General features: G+C 37.1%; 1 long non-coding RNA gene across 1 annotated transcript in view; it reads left to right on the top strand.

The window, feature by feature from the left end:
* Positions 1-2,319: 2,319 nt before the first annotated feature.
* Positions 2,320-22,542, top strand: part of LOC105477423 (uncharacterized) — a 63,337-nt gene continuing 43,114 nt past the window's right edge. Inside the window, exon 1 of the long non-coding RNA XR_984658.2 lies at positions 2,320-3,469. This is a non-coding gene — a long non-coding RNA (uncharacterized lncRNA). The remainder of the gene's footprint in view (positions 3,470-22,542) is intronic.

Below are 22,542 nucleotides of genomic sequence, written 5' to 3'. Positions count from 1 at the left end.
GATTGTTTGAGAAGGGCCATGTGTTCTCAATGAAGTGAGATCACCACATGTTGTCTCAGCGTGTCACCATTCAAGCAGAAGGAGAATTGTGTCCATTGTTAAGAAGTGGGAATTGCCAGAGATGAAAACTTAAAAGAAAAAATGCTCCTGGGGTTCTCATTCAGCTATTCACATTTCTTGTGCTGTTAATACATGCCAAGCAATGTGTTTTGGATTCAGAACTGAAAGGCATCATCTTTTTCCTGTAATCAGCTAAAAAATCTAGGGGGAGAGATATAAAAATAAACAGTCACTAATAAAGTAATGTGACAAGTAGTGGTTAATTAGGGAAACTACAGAGTCTAAAAGAATACAAAGGATATGTTTGGTAGAACAGGTAGGAGAGGACATTTCAAACTGAGCAGTGTTTCTGAGAGAAGTAGTCTTTTCCTTCCTTCCTTCCTTCCTTCCTTCCTTCCTTCCTTCCTTCCTTCCTTCCTTCCTTCCTTCCTCCCTCCCTCCCTCCCTCCCTTCTTCCTTCCTTCCTTCCTCCCTCCCTCCCTTCTTCCTTCCTTCCTTCCTTCCTTCCTTCCTTCCTTCCTTCCTTCCTTCCTTCCTTCCTTCCTTCCTCCCTCCCTCCCTTCTTCCTTCCTTCCTTCCTTCCTCCCTCCCTCCCTTCTTCCTTCCTTCCTTCCTCCCTCCCTCCCTCCCTCCCTCCCTCCCTCCCTCCCTCCCTCCCTCCCTCCCTTCTTGCTTGCTTGCTTGCTTGCTTTCTCTTCATGATTAACCCCCTAAGGAACCTTTTCAGAGCCTTGTTCTAAACAGTAGTACTTGCTCCCAATACAATGTCAATACCACAGACATATTGAATGTTCCTTTTTGTATGGTGGTCTGTTGAAGAGCTACAAACCTCTGTAATACCTACAGTTTTTTTCATCCTCTAACAACCAATTTTTATCTATTTGTGGCGATAAGACTCCCACTGAGAATGCCTGGCATCGTAGTACTAGCATGCCTAGATCTTGTCAACTAATTTCATTCCCCTAGGGTCAATTTTGGCAACCTTTTTGTGCTGGAGTGGCCTCACATTGTTTTCCTTTCCTTGATTTTAGCTATTTTTTTAAAAAATCTGATTATGGCTTAAAGATTGCAACTAACTGGCATTTGGGGTTATCTCTCTGCATTTAGTAGGCTGAGATACATCTGCAAGTAAGAGAAAAGTAACAACAGTGGTTTACACAAGCGTTTGTTGCTCACTCTGGGTGTAGGACTCTGTTCAGTGCTGTCTTGAAGCAGTGTAACTGAAAGTAATCCCAGACTACTTTCAGTTACACTGCTTCGCCAACTCTAGGAAGTGGCCCTTGTCCAAGTTGGCTTCTACAGCCTGCGTAGCGGGAGGAAGGAACATAGAAGTAGAGAGATGGTCATGTGACAGCTGCCTCTTAATGGAGGTATCTAGAAATCTGCCACATGGCACTCTGACTCATAGCACATTGGCCACAGTTTAGTCACATGCCCACTCCTGGCTACACGGGAGATTAAATATTGTCATCTTTACTCTGGTGACCATATGCCCAGCTGAAATGGAAGAATGAGGGAATGGTTACTGGGGGACTTCTAGTGCTGTTGTTAGTTTCCTTGCTAAAAACTTTTGTTTTAAAGAAATTATTTTTGCTAGACAAGTAAAATTGTAACATTTACTGAAATTAAAATAAAACATATTAAAATGATCCACAGTCTAACATGTAACAAATTAAACTGCTTTCATAGTTTTCCATCATAAAATTCTTATCTAGGCATGATTTTTACATTGTTACAATTAGCAGTCAGATATAATTGTTTCTTTTTCAGTTTGTTATAAGTAGTATTCTAGGTTGTTATATAATCCTCATAATTTTAAGGGCTTTAGAGATGCTGCAATAAACATTTTCATGTATATTAACTTTTCCTTGTTTAGGATAATTTTCCTAATCTATGTGCCTACCAAAAGTAGGGTAATTGGATCAAAGGTTATAATTGTTTTACATGTCTTGAAACACAAGAAAAAAATATTTCTCCAAAAAGAATCTTCCAATTTTGTCACTTTGTTTTATTAGTGATTGTTTATTTTTCATCACTTTTATTAATTAGATATGACACTGTCTGCTTGATTACCAAATAGTCTTATTTTATGGATTTAAAAAGCCACATTACTCTTATTTCGATATTTCAATAAGATGACATTTATACATATATATTAAATATTATCTTACTAACTTTAATTCCAATTACTCATATACTTTCTTCAAATGTTAGTATTTTAAATACCAATTTGCACAAGCTTTCTATACAGTATAGATATGGTCTTTGGAATGTAAATTTTGCTGCAGATATGTGTCTAAATTTGTTTTCTAGTTATCATAAAATCATTATTATTATCATTCCACTGATCTTTCTTCCCTCATATTCTCTGTCAAAATGCATTCTTCAGGAAATAAAAAATTAAAGGACCAGTCAAAATACATGTCAAACACCAGTGAAAAACAAATGTCAGCTCAAACATTGCTTAGCCAAGGAAACGTTTATTTTAATAAATTTTCCTCTCTGATTAGTTTTCTCTTGAGCACTGCTAAAATAAACGCACACACACAGAATCAACGTTCAGGATTTTCTAAGTATTTTCTGTAATTGTGTGGTTTAATCCATTTGAAACTAGAAGAACATAGTGCTGTTCACACTCCGCTGGGGGAAACACAATTTCACAGTTTGGTTCCCAGCGCTGCCTTGCAGGGCTGCTATGGTAATATGTTTCTGGCTCTGGACATGCAAGCACAAGTCTCTCACTTTGACTTCTCAATGGGGAAGGAGAGAAACACTAGAGGAAACAGCAATTAGATCAATATATAATAATACAAAGCTATAGAATTGTTCCCCATCCTCCTATGTACATTACCGAAGTAGTATGACTCTTTTCCACTCAAACAATGATTTGTTTTTTCAAGAAGACTGGGTCTGATCTGTACAAGCTGAAACACAGGAAGCAGCCTGAGAAACTAAGGAGCTGAACATTCTGTATGTAGAGCATTATTAGCTGGGTTTTTTGTTTGTTTTTAACTAGAAGAAAAGAAATGACCAAATCCAAGAATTTAATCAGTCATGAGATTTTGGCTGAAAACTTTTTCATGGATAAGATTTAAAAAGTCTGTTACTAAAATTTGTTATGAAAATAAACCAGTTTAAGGGACAGAATCTCATTACATGCAGGGTAGTGGCCATTATCATTTATGTTTTTGTGATTCTTTTTTTTAAAACCTGTCACTAAGCAACCAGAAGAGTCTAACATTGCTTGAGCAAGTGCTACTGCAGTGCTGTGGAGACATATGACATCAGACTTCTCACTGACACTGCCTTCTACCAGAGACAATATGATATATGAGAAAATGACCTGGCTTTGAGCTCAGCTAAATCTGGGGACACATTGCAGCTCATTCACTCCCTTCTTTGTCCCTGGGTAAGTTTACTAACCTTTCTGTCTCTCTTTATTGTAAGATTTCTAAAAAGTGATATAGATACCTTGCAAGGTAGGTGTGAAGATCTTTGATAATGTATATGGAATATCCACTGTAATGGCTATAATGAAGTGGGAATTAAATAACTGATAGTTACTACTCTTCTCTCTAACCCAATTTTCCTACATTTTTTTTTTCCTGGAAATGTATGGCAAATATTTCTTAATTTTGTTTGTACCTCCATGGCCATTTTTTTTCTATGTCCATGGAAGACACAGTTAATTGATTATGGTGCTGTATTCTACCATGTTTAGATATTCTTTAAATCTAATTATCTTATAAATTTGCTGAGGAAGATACTACATTATGTATTTTATTTTTTGTATGTATTATAATTTCCAGTATACATTGCATACAAGAAAAGACACATTCATTGTATGATTTTTCCATTTTGGCATTTGAATCATACTATAGTTTAATTTTGTACAATACTGGAAAAATGAAAGAAGTAGAAATTAATTTGTGCCATAATATTGAAAAAAAAATATATATATATATATATTTCCCCAGGTTAGTCTTGAACTCCTGACCTCAAATGATCCTCCTGCCTCAGCCTTCCTGGTAGCTGGGATTACAGGTGTCTGCTACCAAAAGTAAAATGAGTTTTGTTTTGAGAGCTGATACTGAGTAGAATCGGATTCTATTATAAATAGATTCATAACTCTAGCCTGGCTAGGTTAACTCTCACCTGATTAATCTCTGCTAGTTTCAGGAAGAATCCAGAATTTTAAGGGGCAAAGAGTCCCTAGCACTTCTTTGTTTCTTGTCTGTGATGGTGCTGAATTCTCTGAGAATGTCCAGAAGCAAGTGAGCATATGGAAACCATACCATTAGGGAATGGTGAAAGTACTGCCTCAAGCACTAGGCCTGCGCTGCCCAAAAGTGGGACAGCAGTTGGTGTCAATCTGAAGCAAAAGTTCCCAAAGACGATTTCTTCAAGGAAGGTGGGGAGAGTTGTCATAGACAGTGCTATGGTTTAAATGTGTCCCTCCAAAAGCATGTGTTGGAAATTTAATCCTCAATGCAACAGCGTTGGGAGGTGTTTAGGCCATGAGGTCTCCACTCTCATGAATGGATTAATGCTAATTATAAGAGGGTTTGAGGCTGCGAGTGTCATCTCTTGCTCACTTCCTCTCACTTGCACTGTTACCTTGTGTCAGGGGATGACGCAGCAAGAAGATCCTCATCAGACATGGCCTGGGACATGATCTTGGACCTCCTTGCCTCCAGGACCATGAGACAACTAAGTTTCTTTTCTTTATAAATTACCCAGTGTCTGGTATTCTGTTATAGAAATACAAAATGGACTGAGAGAGTTTTAATAATTGTCTTTTTTACTGTTATTCTTTATTTGAGAGATGGAACCCACATATTGAGTGAATAGTAAACAAATCTCCCTTTAGGAATGAAAAGAAAAACATTTAAATTCAGGACAATCTCTCTATTGATATGGTAGGCAGAATTCTGAAATGACTCTCAAAATTCCCTCATACCCTAGAGTACATGTCCTGTATTATTCACTCCTCTTGAGTGATAATAGAATGAACCTCACTCCTGTGATTAGGTTCCATTAGATGAGAAAGGTGAGGAAATTTTGCTGGTAGAATTAAGCCTGCAAATAAGGTGATTTTGAGATAATCACATGAAAATTATCCTAGGTAGGCTTGATCTAATCAGTCAAGCCATTAGAAGACCCTGAGGTCTTCCTGATGTTAGAGAGATTTGAAGCAACAGTGATGTTTTCTTCTTGGCCTTAAAGAAGCAAATCGTCATTGCGTGGAGAGGGCACCATGGAAGGAAGAGTAGGTGGCTTCTAGAAGCTAGAATAATACGTGGCTGACAGCCGGCAATAAAGCAGCAATCTCAGTTTTACAGCTGCAAGGAAATGAATTTTGACAATAACCAGTGAGCTTGAAAGAGGACCCTGAGTCTCAGATAAGAACATAGTCCCAGCCAACACTTTGATTTCACTCGGTTAGACCCTGAGATGATGATGCAATTAACCAGTGTCCAGATTCATCAAATCTGTGAGATAATACATTTGCATGATTCTGAACCTCTATGTTTGTAATGATTTGTTACACAGCAATGGAAAACTAATACTCTTGGCTAAGAAAAAAAAATGAATTCCTTATTTTTTTTTCCTCCCATACAGGAAAACATTACTTGTATTTCTTAAAGCCAATTATTTCACTTAGGGGTGTCTTTAAAATTTAATTTTACTATTTATTTATTTATTTTCAATGGAATCAGAATCTTTATTACATATGCCCTTTAAGAACACAGGAAGAAAAGATAGCCATGTACAAAGGGTTTTTTATTTTCCAAATATACGTATTTTATTTTATTTTGAAGTTCTGGGATACATGTGGAGGACATGGAAGCTTGGTACATAAGTAAACATGTGCCATGGTGATTTGCTGCACCTATCAACCCCTCACCTAGGTATTAAGCCCTGAATGCATTAGCTATTTATCCTGATGCTCTCCCTCCCCCAAACCCCAATGCTGAAAGGCCCCAGCATGTGATTTTTCCCTCCCTGTGTCCATGTGTTCTCATTTTTCAGGTCCCACTTATAAGTGAGAACATGTGGTGTTTGGTTTTCTGTTTCTGCATTAGTTTGCAGAGGATAATGACTTCCAGCTCCACCCATGTCCCAGCAAAGGACCTGATCTCATTCCTTTTTATGGCTGCATAGTATTCCATGGTATATATGTACCACATTTTCTTTATTTAGTCTATTGTTGATGGACATTTGGGTTGATCCCATGTCTTTGCCATTGTGAATTGTGCTGCAAATAAACATGTGTGCATGTATCTTTATAATAGAATTATTCATATTTCTGTGGGTATATACCCAGTGATGAGATTGCTGGTTCAAATGGTGTTACTGGTTCTCAGTCTTTCAGGAATCGCCACACTGTCTTCCACGATGGTTGATCTAATTTACATTCCCACCAACAGTGTAAAAGTGTTCCTATTTCTCCATAGTCATGCCAACATCTATTGTTTCTTGACTTTTTAATAATCATCATTCTGACTGGCATGAGATGGTATCCTATCGTAGTTTTGATTTGCATTTCTCTAATGATCAGTGATGTTGAACTTTTTAAAACATATGTTGTTGGCTACATAAATCTCTTTTTTTGAAAAGTATCTGTTAGTATCATTTGCCTACTTTTTAATGGAGTTGTTTGTTTTATTCCTGTAAATTTATTTAAATTTCTTATAGATTCTGGATATTACACCTGTGTTAGATGGATAGATTGAAAAAATTATCTCTCATTCTGTAGGTTGTCTTTTCACTCTGATGATAGTTTCTTTTGCTGTGCAGAAGCTCTTTATTTCAATTAGATTCCATTTGTCAGTTTTTGCTTTTGTTGCAATTGCTTTTGGCAATTGCATCATGAAATGTCTGCCCGTGCCTATGTCCTGAAAGGTATTTCCTGTATTTTCTTCTAGAGTTTTTATAGTTTGGTGTTTTACATTTGTCTTTAATCCATCTTGAGTTAATTTTTGTATAAGGTGTAAGAAAGACATCGAGTTTCAATTTTCTGCATGTGACTAGCCAGTTTTTCCAGCACCATTTCTTAAATAGGGAATATTTTCCCCATTGCTTGTTTTTATCAAGATTGTTGAAGATTTGAAGGTGTGTAGCCTTATTTCTGGGTTATTTACTCTGTTCCATTGGTCTATGTGTCTGTTTTGTACCAGACCATGTGGTTTTGGTTACTGTAGCCTTGTGTATGGTTTCATGTCTGGTAGTGTGATGTCTTTAGTTTTGCTCTTTTTGCTTAGGATTGCCCTGGCTATTAGGGCTTGTTTTTTGGTTCCATATAAATTTTAAAGTAAGTTTTTCCTAATTCTGTGAGGAAATTCAATGGTAGTTTAATGGGACTAGCAATGAATCTATAAATAACTTTGGGCAATATGGCCATTTTCACGATATTGATATCCATGAGCATGAAATGTTTTTCTATTTGTTTGTGTCCTCTCTGATTTCCTTGAGCAATGGTTCGTAGTTCTCCTTGAAGAGGTTCTTCACTTCCCTTGTTTGCCGTATTCCTAGGTATTTTATTCTCTTTGTAGTAATTTTGAATGAGAGTTTATTCATTATTTGACTCTCTGTTTGTCTATTATTGATGTATAGGAATGCTTGTGACTTTTGCATTGATTTTCTATCCTGAGGCTTTGCTGAAGTTGCTTACCAGCTTAAGAAGCTTTTGGGCTATGGGGTTTTCTAGATATAAATTCATGTCATCTGCAAATAGGGGGAGTCTGACTTCCTATCTTTCTATTTGGATGCCCCCCTTTTTTTTTTCTTGCCTGATTGCACAGGCCAGGACTTTTGATGCTATGTTAAATAGGAAGGTTAAAATAGTGTATCCTTCTCCTGCACCAGTTTTCAAGGGGAATGTCCAGCTTTTGTTCATTTAGTATGATGTTGGCTGTGGGTTTATCAAAGATGGCTCTCATTATTTTGAGACATGTTTCTTCAATAACTAGTTTATTGAGAGTTTTTAATATGAAAGGATGTTAAATATTATTGAAAGCTTTGATCTGCATCTATTGAGTAATCAGGTGATTTTGTCTTTAGTTCTGTTTATGCACTGAATCACATTTATTGATTTGCATATGTTGGACCAACCTTACATCTCAGAAATAAAGTCTACGTGATTGAGGTAGATAAGCTTTTTGATGTGCTCCTGAATTCAGTGTGCTGGTATTTTGTTAGGGATTTTTGCATTGAGGTATATAAAGGATATTGGCCTAAAATGTTCTTGTTTTGTTGTATCTCTGCCAGGTTTTGGCATTAGGATGATGCTGGACTTATAGAATGAGTTAGAGCACCTCCTCCTCAATTTTGTGAAATACTTTAAGCAGGAATAGTACCAATTCTTATCTGTACATCTGGCAGAATTCAGCTGTGAACCCGTCTGGTCCTGGGGTTGTTTTGGATGGGAGGCTATTTATTACTAACTCAATTTCAGAGCTTGTTATTGGTCTGTTCAGGAATTCAGTTTCTTCCTGGTTTAGTCTTGGGAGGGTGCATATGTTCAGAAATTTATCCATTTTTTTCTAGATTTTCTAGTTTATGTGCATAGAAGTGTTCATAATAGTCTCTGATGGTTGTTTGTATTCACATGGGGTCACTGGTAACATTCTCCTTGTTATTTCTGATTCTGTTTATTTGCATCTTCTCTCTCTTCCTTTTTATTAGTCTAGCTAGTAGTCTATTTTATTAATTATTTTCAAAAAAACCAGTTCATGAATACATTGATCTTTTGAATAGCTTTTTTGTGTCTTGATTTCCTTCAGTTTAGCTCTGAGTTTGGTTATTTCTTGTCTTCTGCTAGGGTGGGGATTTGTTTCTTATTGAAAGCCTTTATCTGTATCTGTCGAGGAATCAGTGGTTTTTGTCTGTAGTTCTGTTTACTTCCATTTCTCTAGTTTTTTTTAGTTGCGTGGTTAGGTTGTTAACTTGAGGTCTTTCTAACTTTTTGATGTGGGCATTTCGTGCTATAAATTTTGTTCTTATTACTGCCTTAGATGTGTCCCAGAGATTCTTGTATGTTGTATCATTGTCCTTATTCGTTTCAAAGAACTTCCTGATTTCTGCCTGAATTTCATTATTTACCCAAAAGTCATTCAGGAGCAGATTATTCAATTTTCATGTGATTGTAGGGTTTTGAGTGAATTTCTTGGTCTTAATTTCTAATTTGACTGTGCTGTGCTCCAAGAGATTATTTGTTATGATTTTAGTTACTTTGCATTTTCTGAGGAATGTTTTACTTTCTATTATGTGATCAATTTTAGAGTATATGCCATGTGGTGATGAGAAGAATGTGTATTCTGTTGTTATTGGGTGGAAAGTTCTGTAGATAACTATGAGGTCCATTTGGTCCACTTCTGAGGGAAGATTCTGAATATCTTCATTAATTTTCTGTCTCAGTGATCTGTCCAATATTGTCAGTGAGTGTTAAAGTCTCCCACTATTATTGTCTCTTTGAAGGTCTCTAAGGACTTGTTTTATAAATCTGGGTGCTTCTGTGTTGGGCGCATACATATTTAGGATAGTTAGATCTCCTTGTTAAATTAAACCATTTACCATTCTGTAATGCCCTTCTTTGTCTTTTTTTAACTTTGTTGGTTTAAAGTCTGTTTTGTCGGAAACTAGGAATGTAAGCCTTAATTTTTTTTTTCTGTTTTCCATATGCTTAGTTGATTTTCCTCTGTCCCTTTATTTTGAGTCTATGTGTGTCATTGTATGTGAGATGGGTCTATTGAAAACAGCATAGCAATTGGGACTTTGTTCTTTATCCACTTTGCCATTTTATATTTTTTAATTGGAGCATTTAGCTCATTTACATTTAAGGTTAGTATTAATATGTGTGGATTTGATCCTGTCATCATGATGATAGCTGGTTATTTTGCAAACTTGTTTATGTGGTTGCTTTCTAGTGTCACTGGTCTTTGCACTTCAGTGTGTTTTTGTAATGACTGGTAATGGTCATTCTTTCCGTATTTAGTGCTTCTTTCAGACCTTGTAAGGCAGATCTGGTCATAATGAATTCCTTCAGCATTTGCTTGTCTGAAAAGGATCTTATTTCTTCTTTGCTTATGGAGCTTAGTTTGGAAGGATATGAAACTCTGGGTTGGAATTTATTTTCTTCAAGAATGTTGAATCTTGGCCCCAAATTTCTTCTGGTTTGTAAGGTTTCAGCTATTAGTCTGATGGGCTTCCCTTTGTAGGTTACCTGCCCTTTTTGTCTAGCTGTCTTTAATATTTTTTTCTTTCATTTTAACATTGGAGAATCTAATGGTTATGTGTCTTGGGGATAATCTTCTTGTGAAGTATCTTACTAGGGTTCACTTCATTTTCTGAATTTGAATATTGGCCTCTCTAACTAGTTTGGGGAAGTTCTCAGGGATGATATTCTGAAATATGTTTTTCAAGTTGGTTCCATTCTTCCCATCTCTTTCAGGGACATCAATGAGTCATAGATTTGGTCTCTTTACATAATCCCATGTTTCCTGGAGATTTTTTTCATTCCTTTTCTTTTTTCTCTATTCTTGACTGCCTGTCTTATTTCAGAAAGCCAATCTTTAAGCTCTGAGATTTTTCCTCTCTTAGTCTCTTCTGCTTTTATTACTTGTGATTGCATCGTGAAATTCTTGTAGTATGGTTTTCAGCTCTGTCAGGTTGGTTACATTCTTTTCTATACTGACTATTTTGTCTGTCAGCTCATGAATTGTTTTATCATGATTTTTGGCTTCCTTGCATTGGGCTTCAACGTACTCCTGTAGCTCAATAATTTGTGTTCCTATGCATATTATGAATTCTATTTCTGTCATTTCAGCCATCTCAGTTTGGTTCATAACCTTTGCTGGAGAGGTGATGCGGTCATTTGAAGGAAAGATGCCACTCTGCTTTTTGAGTTTTTACTGTTCTTGCACTGATTCTTTCTCATCTTTGTGGGCTTATGTACTTTCAGTCTTTGAGGTTGTTGACCTTTGGAAGTTTTTTTTTTTTCTTGTATCCTGTTTGATGACCTTGAGGGTTTGATTGTGCTATTGGGTGGGTTTAGCTGACTGGCTTTATTTCTGGGAGATTTTAGTGGCCAACATTCAGCTACAAAGTCTAGCTCTGGGAGACTTGTATTGGGTCTCAACTTTGTTCTCTGGTTCCTTGAGGTTTGGAATCCCCTGTGCTGGGTGTCCAAGATACTGCAGCTGTGGCAGAGTGCTAGTGCGTGCCAGGGGGGCTCCCTTCCTGTGAGCAGAGGAACCACAGTGGCAGAGGAAGGAAGCTGTGGAGGGGTGATCAGGGGACCCCTTCTGGAGACTGTACGTGGTCATGCTAGAGATGGTATTGGCTCAGGGGCTGGGTGCTGGCTGGCTCTGGTCTGGATGCCTTCTCTGCTCCCTGCAAGCAGGAGTGATTGCTCAAAGAGGGGGAGGATCTCCTATTCTCTATGTAGTGTTAGTGCAAGGGCAGGTCACTAGGAAAGTCAGAATTTGCTGGCTCTGTGCCCAGCAAGGCTCAGTCTGCAATGGTGGTCACAGAAGTGGAGGTGTGGCTGGACTTCACTTGTGTGCACTGTTGGACTAGGTAAGCAAAACCTGCCTGTGCAGATAACCACCAGCAAAGTGATGTGTGCTGGGAGGGAGTGGGTGGTCTGGTGCTCACCCGTAGGGGCTACCTCACTGGAGTTCTCCACCAGTCAGGCATGATCTACCAGCACCGGAGCTGTCTTTATGTTCAGTTTATATATGTGCTTCACAATTGATTCATCCATATTAACTTAAGTCTACATTTATGTTAGCTAAAGAAAGTAGATAATGAAAACAATTATTTAGATGAGCAAAGCAGAGAAAGTGATCATCTGAGGCAAAATATTTTATATTTGAATTGAAATGAAAAACCATATGTATATATATTACTTTTCAATTTTGTGTCATTTTTGGAAAAATATTATTTTTTTTAGTCATTTAAACTATAACCCCTAGAGTCAGTTTTGAGCTGCCTCTACAATAGCCCATGCTTATCTCTCTACTAAACTTTCCATGTAACCCATTACCAAGCTCTATAATTTCTATGTCCTCAATATCTATACATCTAATTCTTTCTTTTCTTTGTCTTTGTTTTTTTCTCCAAGACAGCCCTTCACAGCAATATCTTAACAAGTCTTCTCTTCAATTAAATACCCCACATATAAAGATTAATTGTGCATTTTACTTCAAAGCATTAAAATATTTTTCATTGTTGATTCATGAAAGGGTCCTCTGCTTACTAAAGTGCTTCTGCAATGTGACTTCCTACCATGTGATTGGCAACATCTCAACTTCTTCTTTCCATGAACCCCAAAGGAACTCAAATCCACAATACAGCCAAACATATCCTTTCTTTTTTGACCTTTGTCTTTTTGTTGTAGCTTCTGCTAGATCTTCATTTTCAAATTCATACTTTCAAAATCTTACACTAATGTTAGGATCCTATTCATCAAGCATCAGAGTCCCATTCATCAAGGATCAGGGTCCCGTTCACAAAGCATTTACTTCAGGAGACAATCCTTGATCTCCCCTACCTGATGAAGTCACTCCTCTGGGCCCTGTTAGCGTTCTCTGTCCCCCTATATCACTTATATCCTGATTATTAATATACATATTTGTAGGGTTATCTTATTAACAACCTTGTACTCTCCGGACACTGTGACACTGTGACTATCATCTTAAGAATAAAGTTTCTTATTTATAATTTCATTCTCCACATTGCCTAATTTTGCATCTTACAATGCTATTTACCAGTTTTTCATATGTATATGAGAACTAAATTGAATTTTTATTTTTTGACATATAATAAAAAAGCATTTCATTTATAAAAGGAAGCATATAGTTGAAATAAGTAGAAGTGAAGAAGTATTTAGTTGTGATCAAATATATTGGGAAAATTTGCTGTTCTAGTTTTTAATACACCAGAGTTCTATTTTAGTTAGATTATTTTTCTCTTTTAACCCTTTTCTCCCTTATGTTCTTTCATTTTTGCTATATATGTGTGCACATAGACACAGTGTGACTATTTCTCTTTGCTGATATCAAAGAACTTTTTCTCTATTTGATTTTTCCCTAGGGTTAGGCAGAGTGATCTAGAATAAACCAAATTTGACATGAATCCTTACCCAGTTCTACAAATGTCAAAGTTTTAAATTGCATAACTCTGTATAGAATTTATGAAATCTTGACTTACTCTTGGATTCTGCTTTAAGCAACAAAACATACCATGCTTAAAATTGAGTTCATCTGGAGAACACAAAGCAATGTCAAAAAACACTCTTCAGAATATCGCTTCCTCAGAAATATCTCAGGATACTCAACATACCTATTTATAAAACAGCAGACTTCGAAGCTGCGGAAGTGAATAAAACTTACATTAGTCGGTGACTTCCCTGTGGGAAGAAGGGCGGCCGTGCAAATGCAGAGTAGAGGCTCTATGAAGTCTGTATATGTTTGGGGGTATTTTCAGCAGCTGTTCTTTCAAAAGTCGTTTTGTTTGTGGCTTTTTTGGTGATTTTGTGCAAAATAACTTGGATACATTTAATCTTTACATTTTCAGAAGAAACCTGCTCAGTTTGGAGTATGATCACTTCTTTTGAAATGTTGATGTCGAAAGCTGCATGTAGATCTTTTGAGAGGCCACATGCTTGGGATTCTATTTTTAAATGTTCATGACAGCTTTTACACTCTCCTGAGCATGCTGGATCTAAGTTTCTACTGAAGCATGTAATTACCAGCAATGACTTAGCATCTGCCATGTGGTGCCAAGTAATGGTAAATGGAAGCAATGTCAGAAAGAGAAGATTGGCAAGTTGGAAATAGTGAGATGACTCAGAGACTCACATACTCCGGCAAACACTCTCACCATTGCTAGTAGCACAAGAGAACTTTATTTACAAGGAATGCTTATGTAGTATTTAAAGTGCCCTACATCAGATAAAATAAAAGGGCTGCTTTGTTGTTATTATTGTTCGGAACAAAGACATAACATCATTGATTGAATGCCCTACCCTTCCCACACTATTTCTTACCTAACTTGTCATTTTATTTTACTACCTCCACTATTTGGCTTGCTCCTTTGGAGGAGAATATTATCTATAGGAGGTAACTCTCAAAACACATAGCTATAAGATGAAAGACCTAGGGAAGGGGTTGAAGATGAAAGTGTAATTTAGCTTTTGGGGTATATAGGAATAACCTGTAGAGACTATTAAAACTACAAAATTCCTGGACCCAGCCTTCAGAGACTCAAATTCAGTAGGTTTGGAATTAAACTGAGCAATCTTCATTTTTCTGAAGCACTGAGACCTTGGATCAGATGGGAAAGATATCACTCTAACTCGAAAAAAACTATCTTTTAGCCTCTGCCTTAGTCCATTGGTGTTGTTATAAAGGAATACTTGAAACAGAGTAACTTATAAGAAAAGAGGTTTATTTGTCTCAGGGTTCTGTAGGTTGTATAAGAAGCATGACACCAGCATCTGCTTCTATTCTGGGCTTTAGTCTGTTTCTACTCACAGCAAAAGGTTAAGGGGAGTTGGTGTGTGCAGAGATCACACGGCAAGAGAGGAAGCAAAAGAGAACTGGGGTTGGAGAAACGTTAGGCTCTTTTTAACCGCCAGATCTCACAGGGACTGAGGAACTAATAGAGCTACAGTGAGAATCCACTTCCTAAATACCATGAGAACAGCACCAAGCCATTCATGAGGGATCCACCTTCATGACCCAAACACCTCCCCATTGCACCACCTCCAACATTGGGAATCAAATTTCAACAAGAGGCCGGGCGCGGTGCCTCAAGCCTGTAATCCCAGCACTTTGGGAGGCCAAGACGGGCGGATCACAAGGTCAGAAGATCGAGACCATCCTGGCTAATTCAGTGAAACCCCATCTCTACTAAAAAATACAAAAAACTAGCTGGGCGTGGTGGCGGGCGCCTGTAGTCCCAGCTACTCGGAAGGCTGAGGCAGGAGAATGGCATAAACCCGGGAGGCGGAGCTTGCAGTGAGCTGAGATCTGGCCACTGCACTCCAGCCTGGGCGACAGAGCGAGACTCCGTCTCAAAAAAAAAAAAAAAATTTTTTAACATGAGATTTAAGGGGTCAAGCAAACCAAACTATAGCAACCTCTTTCTACTCCCAATGTAAACTGTGGACAAGCAGAATTGTAGTCTCCCGGGAGCATGATAGAACTGCAAAATCACAGATTCACCCCATCTGCAGAATCAGAATTTGCATTTTGACAAGATCTGCAAGTGATTCCTGTACACATTAGAATGTGAGAAGCACCACTTCAGCAAACACATAGGATTCAGTTCCTGCTGTGTAATTAGATTAGCTGTTACATTGACTAAAGAAGGCAGAGTAGGAGGTAGAAGAGTAAGTTTGGATGGAAAGGTGAGCATTAGTTTGGAAGATGGTGGAAAGCTTGAGGCAGTTTGGTGGAAACATTATGGGAACAGAACTGGCAATTAAGCCTTGCCAGGCAGATTTCACAATGATTCCAGGGGCCCTGCAGCCCCGTGTTAAAAAGTGCTATCCTGTATTTCTTGTCTTTAGTTTAAAAATATTTTATTTAGGCCAGGTGTGGCTCACACCAATAATTCCAGCACTTTGGGAGGCCAAGGCAGGTGGATCACTTGAGCTCAGGAGTTCAAGACCAGCCTGGGTAACATAACAAATCCCTGTTTCTATGAAAAATCCAAAAAAATTAGCTGGACATAGTGCCATGCACCTGTGGTCCCAGCTACTCAGGAGGCTGAGGCAGGAGAATCACTTGAGCCTGCAAGGTGGAGATTGCAGTGAGCTGAGATTGTGCCATTGCACAACCTTGGGCAACAGAAGAGAAACCCCATCTCAAACAACAACAACAACAACAACAACAAAATCCCCCAAATATTCTATTTAAAGTCTTAGTATATGATAGTACAGTAGAGAGAATATAGTTAATAATAATTTATTGCATATTTCAAGATAACTAGAAAAGGATAATTGGAATATTTCCAACATAAAAATGATAAATGCTTGAGGTGATAGATATCTTAATTACCCTGATTTGGCCATTACATGTTGTATGCAGATATTTATTAAATATTTCATGTTTCTCCCAAATATTGAAGCTATTATATATCAATAAACTTAAAGCACATAACAATATTATATATATATAATTCATTTATACTTTGGATTCTGCATGAAGCAGTTTTGATAAATTACTATTATAGTCTATTCATTGTGCTTTACTATCTGACTGCTAGAGAACAGATAGACAGTTTTAAACCCTCTCTGTTTTGAAAATGTGTACAGATTGACACAGTCACAGTTATTGAATAATTCAAGGGGAAAATATCTGATATTCCTCAGGTAGCCACGATCTTTAAGCCTGGCTACAGATGTATTTTTTCCTGAACCAAATGATCTCAATTAAGATTAAAGTTTCAAGCGAAACATAGGAGCTGTATTCTCTGAATGAGTACTAAATGTGGTGAAATGAATTCAGCTATTTTGAACATCTACCATGCAGAATAAATTTTATGATAATAAATTAAATCGCATAACCTAATGAATATATTTCTTGTCACTTAGCAAGATAACTGTTACCAGCTAAATACTAAAAGCTGTGTATTTAATTGATAAAAGCACATTTATTACATTAGAAATACATAAAGTTACCCTGTAATGTGACTACCACACAGAGTTCTGTCTCATTCATTCCAGAGAGACGTCGTGCAAGTTTTATGGTAATTCTGACAAGTTAAATTTCTTAGTGTTTTTAATTTGGATTTCATAATCTTTCTTGCCAAATAATTATTTAACTTCACAAATGCTAGCTTTGTAATAATTAATTGGTATTTAATTATCATATAACCAATAAGATTATAATCTGTATATAAAGTTTCATTTCATTTAAAATAAATGCTCATTTTAATGTAAATTTTTCTTTCAGATTAGTATCAGTGATAGTTTTTCATATGAGATAGTAAACTTGGTTTACTCTCTGAGCAAGCAAGTAATCATCTTTCAAGATCAGCAAGGAATTTAGGTTTTGTTCTTTCTGAAAATTGCCCTGAAGTTGTATTGTCATTTGAAAACATAAGTCCACGTCACATACTTTGGTTCCTTGAAACTCTGACTCTAATAATTTTTTGTTTAGGACGTTACAATTACTGGGAAAAAGATAAAAATAATGGAAAACTAAGAGGTGTAATTCTGGGTTCAGTGCACTAATCTAGACAGTATTCCTGTCCCTTACTAAAATGTGGCAAGAATCACACGCATTTATTTTTTATGTGTTACTCTTCTCTAAATTCCCAGAATGAAGAGTCACCGTAGGTACTTGTTAAAAATACAAGTTCCTGTGGCTTTCTCTGAAGATTCTAATTTACTGGGATTCAAATGAGGTCTTGGAATTTGTATTTTTTTTCAAGGACCTAAATAATTTAAATCATCAAGGGAGGCTAGAAAATACTGTTCTCGTGTTAAGATCTAGAAAAAGGAAATTTAGAAACACTTGTGCCTGAACAAAGATATATACATCAGTTCTCCCAACTTTGATTGCATTTTAAAAATTCGCATGGCCAAGGCACACCTAGACCAATTACATCATAATTTCAAAAGTGGAATTCAAGTGTCAGAATGAGTAATTGGGAAACTGCCTTATAGAAGGGTATGACAATCAACCAAGTGGTTTCAGAGAATGTGAACAGATTTGAAAGTGAAAGACCGGGAAAATAAACGTAAGACTAAAAATGCATATTTTTCAAGGTGATAAAATTACTTTAGTCAGGGCTACTGCTTGCTCACATAGTCCGGAGATTTATTGAATTAGGAATCTAAGGCAGTGGTTTTAAAACTTGACTATGCATCAGAATTATATGGAGGGCTGGTTAAAACAGTTTGGTTGGTTCCAGCCCCAGAGTCTGTAATCAGTAGGTCTGGGATGAGTCCCAAGATTTAAATTTGTAATAAGTTTCAGGTGAAGCTGATGCTGCTGGTTCAGATAACACACTTCGAGAACAAACGTTCTAAGGGAAGGTACAGTGAAGATGAGATATATGGAATGGGCACGGTGGGACCATATTAGATAGAGTCTAGGACTGGGCAAGATGTTATTCTGATAGAACACCTCCTGCCTAGGATTACAATAAATATAGCCAATCCTTATCAAGTGCCTACTATGTGCCAGGACTTGTTCTAAGCATTCTATATATATTGAGTCATTTAATCTTTACAATAATCCTACATGACAGATATGCTATACTGCTTGTATTTTATAGCTGCATAAGTCGAGGCACAGGGAAGTTAAGTAATTTGTTCAAGGCAATGCAGATAGTAAATTGTGGAGCTGAAGTCTGAGGGGTCTGACTTCCAGTCCATGCAGTTAACCACCATTATACTAAAGAGGGTGAAGATGAATAAGATTTGTTCAAATAATAGATGTTCTAGGTCTGCTTGTAGTACCTACCTTTAGTAGCTGTTTTCAGTCATCTCTTGCCCTCCAATAATTCTTCAGCTTGCATGTTGTGCCAACCCATAAAGCAAACAGTAACAGCAGATTTGCCAATGTTATTCCTTCACTCCATTTCCAGGAAGAGATTATAGAATTTTTAAGGTAAAGGGTCACAGATTATCTTTACAGTTTACCTTGGTTACATTCACATGTAACCCTATGGCAATGTGAACCCTATTGCTTCTATGGCATAAAGTTCTAATCCACTCCCAAAGTACTTCTAGAAATATACTTAAAATTAATGGGTAATTAACTTTAATTCATTGTAGTAATACTACAATGAATTGTAAAGTAAGAAATTATCCAAGTCTAAATGTATTTTAAATGAAGAAAATAATACAGATTAATTTCTTTGATTACAATGGAATTAAATTGGAAATAATTAAAAATAAAATAACTAGGAACCCTCCAAATATGTGGAAATTACCCAAGAATCCTCCAAATATTTGAAAATTAAAATACGCAAGAAACTCCCAAACATTTGAAAGTTAAAATACCTAATATCAACAACATGTGTGATAGCTGAATCAGCACTGGCCTCCATGTGCCAGGAGGTCTGCAGGATTTTCGTAGCATTCCATAACTAGGAAAGGATGGAATATGGAAGCCCATCTCTATAATTAAAACAACCTGCTAACTTCTATTTCTGGCTGAGTTTGAAAAATTGTACTATACTGGCTTTCCACCATAAACAATTAGAAAACCAGACAAAATATGTAAAACAGGTGTTTCAGACATTGGACAGACGGCAGCACACTACTGTTACCCCAAAAAAGAAAAATAAGACAAACTCGGTGATTTCCCCATCTTTCCGTCTGAAGGCACTTTCTGGAAAGTGCTGTCTGTGTGTGGGTGTGGGTGGGTGTGTGGGTGTGTGGGTGGGTGGGTGGGTGGTTGGGGGTGGGGGTTGTGAGACCAAAGTAGAATATAGTGCACTTACTGAGTTGAGAAGATACAAATGGAGTTTGGATGACTGAGTCGACGAGAATTTGCAGGACAGAGTATTGGGAAGGAAGGAGCTATGTGGAGAAGATTCTCCTTGATGCTATTGCAAAATGCTAATCTGTACTAATCTGGAAATGCCTAAGTAAAATGGTATGAGGCCAAGCAAAAACTACTGGGGAGTTGCCACTTGAATGTTCCCCAGATTTACATAGGACTGAGAGATGTTCCGGTTCTGACCAGCCAGATTGGAAACACCTAAATGAACATATGGGTTGTTCAATAAAGATCCTTGAAGAGTCAAGCTCACTCATAGTGATAAAATTTGGAGTAAAAGGATATACTACACTTGTCCCAATAAAGATTAAAAACAAGCCTCAGAAGGATAAAGCTGAACCACAAGTTATTTGACTGCCTACCTACAAAGTTCAACACTTAGAAGGAAGACATCGAGGTTGGGCGTCGTGGCTCACACCTATAATACCAGCACTTCGGGAGGCTGAGGTGGGTGGATCACAAGATCAGGAGTTTGAGACCAGCCTGGTCAATATGGTGAAACCCTGTCTCTACTAAAGATACAAACATTGGCTGGGAGTGGTGGCGGGTGCCTGTAGTCTCAGCTACTCGGGAGGCTGAGGCAGGAAGGAGTATCACTTGAACCTGGCAGGTGGAGGTTGCAGTGAGCTGAGATCATGCCAGTACACTCCAGCCTGGGCAACAGAGTGAGACTTCATTAAAAAAAAAAAAAAAAAAAGACTTTGAAACCAAGAATAAAGATAAGAATTATCAACTTTTCATCAGAAACAATGCAAGTCAGAAAACAATAGAATAACATTTAAAAAGTACTGGGTGGCGCAGGTAGGGGACCAACAAAACACTGCCAGTTTAGAAATCTATATCTAGTGAAAATATCCGTAATAAATGAAAGCGAAATGGAAATGTTTTAAGTCAAGCAAAAGGTTAGCTACTTTGTTACCAGAAGATGTGCACAACAAGAAATGTTAAAGGAGATTCCTCAGGGAAAAGCAAAATGATGCCAGATGGATAACTCAGATTTATCCAAAGGAATGAAGAGTGCCAGTAATTGTAAATATGTAGGTAAATATATGAAACATATTTTTTCACTGTAAAACAATTCTTGAAAAGATAATCTGCTTTTAATAAAATAATGGAATTAACAATAGTTGAAGGCAGCTGCAGAGTCAATGTAAAAACTTGCTATACCCATATCCAACAAAACACATTCTAGAAGGTTTTAGGAGGTTTTAATTTCTTTGATACTTTACAATTTGAATTATAATTTCTCTGGAGGTGTATGGTAAGATAGAGGGGTTTATAATCAAATATGGGGATCTCTCTGTTCTTGGTATTTTTATTACTTCTCTTTAAGTATTTGTTTAATCCAGAGTTTGCTTTTGCTTTTTCCTGTAATGGGCCAGATAATAGTATTTTAGGATTAGAGGAGAATGCATTCTTTGTCACATCTACTGAAATCTGTCATTTCAGGCTGGGCACAGTGGCCCACGCCTGTAATCCCAGCACTTTAGGAGGCCGAGGCAGGCGATCACTTGAGGCCAAGTGTTTGAGACCAGCCTGAGCAAAAAGGTGAAAACCCATCTCTACTAAAAATACAAAAATTGGCTAGGCATGGTGGTGCATGCCTGTAATCCCAGCTACTTGAGAAGCTGAGGCATGAGAATAGCTTGAGCCCGGGAGGTGGAGGTTGCAGTGAGCCAAGGCCACGTCATTGCATTTCAGCCTGAGTGACAGAGTGAGACTCTGCTAAAAAACAACTACAAAATTTTTTAAAAGTGTGTGTGTGTGTATATATATATATGTCATTTTAATGAAGTCATAGACAATATGTAGATAAATGGGCACAGTCAGATGTAGTTTGCCAATCTCTGAACCTCATTATAGATACTGTGATGTATTTTATTAGGTAAAAGGAGGAGATTAATATTCTTCAAAGATTCCTCAGGAGGTTATTTTACATTCTGTATCTTATATTTAAAATTTCTGACGTCACTGGAGAAATCTAAAACCGTTTTTCATGGTTTCTTCGGACTTTTACACATGGTAGCCTCTTATGTACTTGGTAAGTTTTGATTGTGAGCTCTACTTAATATGTAGTCATTTGGGGGTCTAGATTGAAGGTATTATATTAATTACATTATATTAATATATTTTCAATGACAATTTGCATTTTCTTCTGCGGGGCACCAGGGCGTGTAAAGAATCTGAGACCATTTTATTTTTGTTAGTTTGAGTTTTTACCAGCTGTGGTGTTGGTAAACCCTAGGGAGAGTAGGTTTAGGATGGCAAACACCCAGAGGAGATTTTATCATTACTCTTTTTACTGTTATCATCATCATGACAAGTCTTTTCCATCTAGAGCCCTGGAAAGTGCGTTACTTACCTTTTCTCTTTACTGTTAGATGAAATTTTTCCATCCACTCCTTCGATAAGTGAAATCAAGTTCCAGAGCATCATTTTGCACAGTCTCAAAGCCTAGACCTCTGATTCTCATGTGACTGCTAACCTTCTCATTCTCCAGACAACTTTATCAGTGATAATTTGGGAGTGTCAATTTACCTGACTCTTTTGTGTATCTCTCTGTTGCTGCTGAACATACGCACACATGGAATACTAGTGTAATTTATTAGGTCTTCTTAAACTCTGATACTATTAAAATGATAAACCCTCTCAAAAAATATTCATATGTCGTATATATACAATTGCGTAAAATCACAGATGGTATATAGGTTTTCTGAAGATAATATCTGAACTCTTTAGAGTCATGTTTTGAGAACTTAATTATTAGATAATTTGAAGTTCAAGTGAGCTATGTTGGTTAAAATAAATTTCAAAATTAAAATTCAATATAAGAATTGTAATTTATGAGTATTGTGGCATAGAAGACTATAGTATCTCCTTGAGGTATAAATGGGATTTTGTGGGTATGCTGGTATGAGAGGAATATGAATAGTGATTAGAGGTTTGCCACTTA

Source organism: Macaca nemestrina, chromosome 2 (genome assembly GCF_043159975.1).
Source record: "Macaca nemestrina isolate mMacNem1 chromosome 2, mMacNem.hap1, whole genome shotgun sequence".
Classification (NCBI taxonomy): Eukaryota; Metazoa; Chordata; class Mammalia; order Primates; family Cercopithecidae; genus Macaca; species Macaca nemestrina.
The sequence above is the reverse complement of the archived record's forward strand: the minus strand, read 5'-3'. Positions and strand labels throughout refer to the sequence as shown.